Genomic DNA, 7720 nt, shown 5'->3' on the forward strand with positions numbered 1-7720 from the left:
AGTGATCCACACTATGTCCAGGTTGGTGTCAGCTAGCAGGAGGGTAAGTTCCTCTTACTTGTTTCCCATACTACGAGCGTTTGTGTAGAGGCATTTGAGGCCTCCTGTGGATGTGTGCACTGGCCCTCTACTTTCAGCATTACCCTGGCCCCTGTTGCTTACCTGTGTATATGTTCCACTTGTCGGCCTAGGCTGGGTTGTACTTGTGGGTGTTGCTAGGTTTGGCTTCCTCCGCCCTTGTCTTCCGCTTCCCCCAACGAGCCTAGTTTAAAGCCTGCCGGAGGAGATCCACCAACCTAGAAGAAAACACATGCTTACCTTTAGGGGAAAGGTGGAGCCCATCCCATCCGAGCATGTCTCTTGTCATGATGTGCCAGTCATTGTCGAGGAAGCCAAAGCACGCCTCAAGACACCATTCCCGAAGCTGCCAGTTGGTCTCTGCGATGCACGTCGCATGCTGTCTTCCACGTCCGCTCACTGGTAGGATAGAAGAGAAAACCACCTGTGCACTTGTCTCCTTCAGCATGCTACCCAGAGCGTGGTAGTCCGCCATCAGGTGATCAGGGCTTCTCCTGGCCGCATCATTAGTACCCACATGGATTAGGACCATGGGGTAGTAAATTGGTGGGCTGGATCACGGCCTGGATCATCCCCGTCATGTCCTGAATCTTTGCCCCAGATAGGCAGTAGACTTTGTGTGTTGAGGGGTCCTTGCGACATATGGGGCCCTCTGTACCTCTCAGGATGGAGTCACCTATGACAATCACTCGATGCTTTTTCCTCCTGGCCTGCTTAGCTCCTTTGGCCTGCTTGGAACGTGGAGAGCACGGAGTTGCCTTCTCTCTGATTGCTTCCTCTCCCTCCTTCTCCTCCAGAGTTGCCAGGGCCTCATACCTGTTCTTCAGCCGGACTGGAGGAACTGGTACTGCTGTGTTACGAGCAGCCCTGGTTCTGAAGATGACCGTCTGCCACTCTGCAGTGGAGGGCACCTCCTGAGGTGCTTGTTTCTTGGGTGTGTGACCCTGCAGGGAAAGGAAATAGCCGTCAATTTCTTCCTCTGCCTCCCTGATTCCCCTCAGCCTGCTAACCTCCTCCTGGAGCTCCCTCACTTGCGCCTCCGGGGCCCTAAGGCGGGCGCCTGCAGGACAGGTGTGGGGGTCCCCAATCCTTGCCCCCCACAGGCCTTGCTGAGCAACTCCTGCAGGCCAGGGGTGGGGGGACACCAGTTCCCCCATGAGTTTTGTCTGGGTGGAGGCCTCAGACAAGCCCCGGGAAGGCTGCGCCCCCCCGGCAGGGGCCCTGGCAGCACTCTGTGTCGACATCATCGTAGGAGTTGCTGCTTGTTGCTGGCTGAGTGCGGTGCCTTTGCCCCGCGCTAGCAGGAGTCTCCCTCCTGGCTCTTCCTGCTCGCCTGCCGGCGCGAACGCCTTACCGGCTCAGTTAAGAGGGATCCGGGGGGCTTCCCCTCCGGATCTGGCTCGGCTGTGTTGGTCCCTCTGCCCCACTTACCTTAGGGGGTTCAGTTGCTGCTGACCCCGCTGCTGGCTCCACTGTTCCTGCATTCACCTGTGCTTTGGGTCACGTAAGGGGGCACACGTGCGGTGGGACACACGTGTGCCTGGATCTCTCCTCTTCTCCCTGCTCCTGGCTCCCATTTGTTACACCTTTGGCTTGGTTTCCCATGATGTCCACTGTTAAGCTGGGGAACTGCAGCCTCAACACACTCATGGTCCGATGGCTGGGGAACTGGCTCTGGGGTTGGAACCAATGAGTTGATGGAAACAAATCAATGTGGTGCAAAGTGACCAGTGGAATCCCTCAGGGCTCAGTTCTCAGGCCAGTACTCCTCAACATCATTAATGATCTGGATTCCAGCATCAGATGCAGACTGGTAAAGTTCGCAAATGGTATTATACTGGGGGGGAGGCGGACACGCTAGAAGATAGGCTGAGGATACAGGCTGACCTGGACATGCTCGCAAGGTGGGCAGACCAAAACCTGTTGACATTTAATATAGAGAAGTGCAGGGTGCTCCACCTTGGGAGGAACAACCAGCATCATACTCATAGGCTCGGCAGTGCTACTCTCACTAGCACCATAACCAGAAGAGACTTTGGGGTCTTGATTGACAACAAAATGAACATGAACCACCAATGCGATGCCATGGCTGGAAAAGCTAACCAAACTCTGGCTTGCATCCATTGATGTATCTCTAGTAAACCAGAGACATCATCCTTCTGCTTTACTCAGCCTTGGTGAGGCCGCAACTGGAGTACTGCATCCAGTTTTGAGTCCCCCAGTCCAGGAGGGACGTGGATAAGCTTGAAGGAGTCCAGAGGAGAGCCACTTGTATGATCCTAGATCAAGAGAGGAAACCTTATAAGGAGAGGATGAGGGACATGGGGCTCTTCAGCCAGGAGAAGAGAAGGCTCAGGGGGGACTTTTTGGCAGCCTAAAAGTACATAAGGGGAGTGCACCTGAACCTGGGAGAGCAGTTGTTTACCAGAGCTCCCCAAGAAATAACAAGGTCCAACAGCCACAAACTCCTAGAAGGCCGATTTTAGATTGAACATAAGGAAAAACTTCACAGTATGAGTATCCAGGGTGTGGAACAAATTCCCTTTGGAGGTGGTGCAAGCACCTACTCCGGGCTCATTCAAAAGACGTTTGGATGTTTATCTTGCTGAGATCGTTTGATTCCCCACAGGCTTCCTGCCTATGGTAGAGGGGGCTGGACTCAATGATCTTACAAGGTCCCTTCCAGCCCTAATGTCTATGAAATCTATGAAACTAACATTGTAGTTGACTTTGTTTTCTGTCGGCCTGCAAGCCCCAGTTGCAGAGGGCGAGGGCTCTCAAGCTTGGTGATACCAGACCTACTCGGTGCAACTTCCTTTATATTATTTTACATTAACATCTCTATTGCTTACTGAGAAAACAGACTTCAAGAGTGGCCTAAATGTTGTGCTACTTGTCTTCCAATGTTATGATTCTTCATGTAGTATTATTGCCATTGATCATACATTAGAGTATGGCTGAGAGCTATTTAACTTTCTAAAGTAATTTGAGGTTATATACAGAAGATTCCATCCCATGCACCAGTTAAGGCTATGACACAGAGGGATGGGGACTTTGTGAACATTTCCTGTCTACGTGTGGGGTGCAGCATGAAAGAATGGATGCAGGTGTCAGTAGAAGAATGTGAAAAGAGCAAACGGGTCAACAGTTTGGTTGTAGTGTACTGTAAAAGGAGCCTGGGCACAGGCAGTGCTCCTCTTGGAGACATTTGAGACTTCGCATAACACATTTTCAGAGGTCATTAGATCAATGAGATATTCCTCTGAGTGGGATTGTTTGCTGTTTAATCTGTTGCACTCTTCTGAAATCGAAATGTTCCATCTGTGACTACACATTTCTCTTTAGCTTGACACGCAAAGAATCATAAAGAATCATCAGCCATCCTGAAAACCAACCAACTGTAATGGTGGTCTTTCTAAGCATGATGACACCATTTCTCTGCCTCACAGCTTGATCTGGGGACTGGCAGAGAGGTGTGGGATGGGAAATGCAAGCTGTGTGGATTTCCTGTCAGTATAAGAAAGGATGTTTCCTGCTGCCTGAGGTAAGGCATCATTGCTGTGGAGTTTTGTACTCTAGCACCAGCTCTTGCTCTCACAGAAAAAGGCAGCCTTCCACCTCCAAGTGCTTACTGGAATTTATGTAAAAAAAGAAAAATTAAAACATTGGGGGAAAAAATGGAAGTGGTTTTTTTTTCAGCATTAACAAACCAAGATGATTTGGGGAGACTCATGAGCAACCTCTGCTACAGAGGCACTGGCTCCCAGAAACCCTAGCACCATCTGCTGAAAGTTCAGAAAAATGCAATGACATTTTTATTAATGGTTTTCCATCTTACACCATCTTCATAGATTTCATAGACATTTGGGATGGAAGGGACCCCGGAGGATCATTGAGTCCAGCCCCCTGTCCCAGGGGCAGGAAGTCAGCAGGGATCATAGGATCCCAGCAAGATAAGCATCCAAATGTGTCTTGAAGGTGTTCAAAGTAGGTGCTTGAACCACCTACGGCCGCAGTCTATTCCAAAACTTGGGGGCTCAGACAGTGATGAAGTTCTTCCTTATGTCCAGCCTGAATCAGTCGCAGCGGAGTTTCTGACCATTTGATCTTGTCATCCCTTGGGGCACTCTGGTGAACAGATGTTCCCCCAGATCCTGATGAGCACCCATGATAAACTTATAGGTGGCCATCAGATCACCCGAGCCTGCGCTTTTCCAGGCTGAAGAGCCCCATGGCTCTCAGCCTGTCATTGTAAGGTCTGTTTTTCTGACCTCTGATCATGTGCGCGGCTCTCCTCCACACCCTCTCAAGCTTCTCCACATCCTTTTTGAATTGTGGAGCCCAGCTGCAGCCTCACCAAAGCCAAGTACAACAGGAGAATGACGTCCCAGGATTTGGTTGAGAAGCATCTATGGATGCAAGCCAGCATTTTGCTCACTTTACTAGCCACGGCATCACACTGAAGGCTCATGTTCACCTTGTGGTTAATCGTGACCCCCCAAGTCCCTTTCATCTGTAGTGCTAACCAGCGTAGCACTGCCGAGCCTATAAACATGCTGCAGGTTTTTCTTCCCAAGGTGGAGAACCTTGCATTTTTTGGTGTTGAACACCATCAGGTTCCCATCTGCCCATTTCCTGAGCCTGTCAAGATCTGCCTGGATCACCCTCCTGTCCTCAGGTATGGACGCTTTACCCCAGAGTTTGGTGTTCTTGGCAAACTTGGCCAGTCCGCTTCTGACACCAATGTCCACATCACTGAAGAAGATAGGCCCTAGGACAGAGCCTTGAGGGACCCCACTGGTCACGGTGCACAAAGATGATTGGCTCCCATTGACCACCATCCTCTGGGTCCTACCGCGGAGCCAAAGTCCCCAGCCAGCGGATTGTGCTGAAGTCAAGGCCGCAGTTAGCCAGTTTAGCCAAGAGGTGATCCCTGGATACCAGATTGAAGGCTTTTTTAGAGTCAAGATATACAATGTCAATCTCTCCCCCCTTGTCTAGGTGATAAGTCACCTGGTTTTAAAAGGAAATGAGATTGGTCAAGCAAGACCTGCCTGCAACAAACCCATGCTGGCTATCCCTCAGGATATTGCCTTCAGGTAGTCTGTTAAGGATGGCCTCTTTGATAATCTTTTCCAAGACCTTCCCCAGGATAGAGGTCAGGCTGATGAGCCTGTAGTTTGCTGGATCTACTTTCCTCCCTTTCTTGAAGATAGGCACGATGTTGGCCCTCTTCCAATCATTGGGCACTTCACGAGAGCACCAAGAACTCTCAAAGATCCATGCCAGGGGCTGAGCTAGGATGCTCGCCAGCTCCCTGAGTACCCCTGGGTGTAACCCATCAGGGCCGGCTGACTTGAAGGTATCCAGCCTGTTGAGGTGTTCCTTCACAAGGTCAGCTTTGATGGAGGGCAAGGAATCTCCCTCACGTGGGCCTCCCTGACCAACAGTGGGCAGGGCCGTCCTATGGGACTGGTGAAAAACTGACACAAAGTACCCATTTAGCAAGTTTGCTTTTTCCTGGGCATCAGTTGTCAGTTGCCCCATCTGGTTTAGCAGGGATCCAATGTTGCCCTTGCTTTTTCTCCAGCTCCCCACATATCTAAAAAAGGACTGTTTATTTTCCTTGATATTTGTAGCTAACTGAAATTCTATCACAGCCTTGGCTTTCATGGTTTGCTCTCTGCAGGTACAGACCAGAGCAGAGTATTCCTCCTTGGTGGCTGTTCCAGTCCTCCATCCTTTGTAGGTCTTCCTTTTAAGACGCAGGAGGTCCGCTAATTCCCTGGAGAGCCAAGGGGGCTGCTGTGCCCTTTTGCTGCCTTTCCTCTGAGATGGGATGGACTTTGCTTGCGCATCCAAGATTACTGCCTTGAGGAGTAACCACTCGTCCTGAACTCCCCTCTCCATTGGGTTGTGGCCTTTTGGAGCCTCTCTGACAAGTCTCCTTAGCTTGTCAAAGTCAGCTTTCCTGAAGTCGAGGACTTCTGTATTACTGACTGACTTGCCAGCTTTGCGGCGTATGGTGAAGGTGATCAGCTCATGGTCACTGTCACCCAGCTTCCCTTCGATCGTTAGGTTACTAATTCGGTCATGCCCGGTTGCCAGTACAAGGTCAAGCAGCTTTTTACCTCTTGTCAGCCTGTAGACTTCCTGTGTCAGATAGAGGTCATACACACATGAGAGAAAGCTTTGCAACTGCTCGAATTTGGCTGAGCGCTCCTTCCACCAGATGTCAGGGTAGTTGAAGTCTCCCATATCAACCATGCACCAGGAGTGTGAGGCCTCAGCCAGTTCGCTGGTGAACTCCTGGTCAAGGTCTTGACCCTGGGTAGGGGGTATGTAGTAGACCCCCACCATAGTATCCCCTGTGCTGTGTTCCCCACGGATTTTAACCCAGAGGGTCTCAAGTCGTCCACCATTGGTGCCAATGTCGGCTTGCAGGGATGCATAGCTTTCCTTAACATAGAGCTACACCTCTGCCCCTTTCGTCCACTCTGGATGAGGCTAGACCCTCCTGTACAGGGTATAGCCATCGATACCCGTGGTCCAGTCATGGGTGAAGTCCCACCAGGTTTCCGTTATCCCAATGACATCATAGTTACTTGCATTTAGCAGGAGAACAGGTTCCCCGTTTGTTCCCCAGGCTCCTGGCATTTGTGTATAGGCATGCAAGTGTCCCCTTGGGGGTCCTTGCCCTGCCTACATTTTGTTCCAGGGCTGGGGCTGGGATGGGATCCCTTAAGTGCCTTGACCTGCTGGCTTTGCAAGGGCAGCTCAGTGGGCCAGCAGTGGCATTTGTCCCCCCATCCGCCAGCGGGCTTAGTTTAAAGTCTTCATTGTTTTCAGCATTGCAATGGTTGATGCTGGAGGTGGCATAGCTGTTTTGATGTGCTCCCCTGAGGCTTTTTAGCCTTTGCTTCTCTCAGTCACTTCCTCTGGCAGTTTGCTGCTGAAAATTCTTTCCATTGATTAGGCAGCTTTTCTTCTTGTATGTATTTCCTGCAGATTTTTGGAGAAAATAAAGAGCTACTTCTCTTAACACAGTAATATACATGAATTCATGCTGGATTAATGACTGAGTTTTGGTGATGCAATTCACAGTTCAAATAGCAATAACAGTCACATGTTATACAGTTCCCCTTCACTTATATTTTTATTTTATGTCTGTGATCATACCCTTACATCCCCATCTAATGATTATAGTATTTTTGCTGCTATACTATAAGATTATATATTTTCATTATTCATATATATGCTTCTTTACATGTAGGGTTTAAGTTTTTGAACAATGAAAACCAGAGTATCCACAGTGGCACATCCAACCTTGTTTGTTGTCATTCTTATAATTTTTGCCAGATCCAGTTTTCACCAAATTGACTCCAAAATGAACACAGGCCAACAATGCGAGGTCACGGTTGGCAGGGCTAACCGGACCTTGTTGTGCATCCACAGGTGCATCTCAAGTAGGGCCAAGGAGGTGATCCTCCCCCATGCAACACTGGTCAGGCCACAGCTGGAGTACTGTGTCCAGCTCTGTGCACCTCACTTCAGGAGGGATGTGGACAACATTGAGAGGGTCCAGAGGAGGGCCACCCACATGATCCAGGGACAACAGGGCAGACCCTACAATGAGAGACTG

This window comes from Crocodylus porosus, unplaced genomic scaffold, assembly GCF_001723895.1.
Source record: "Crocodylus porosus isolate Cpor-Errol unplaced genomic scaffold, CroPor_comp1, whole genome shotgun sequence".
In the NCBI taxonomy this organism is placed as follows: Eukaryota; Metazoa; Chordata; order Crocodylia; family Crocodylidae; genus Crocodylus; species Crocodylus porosus.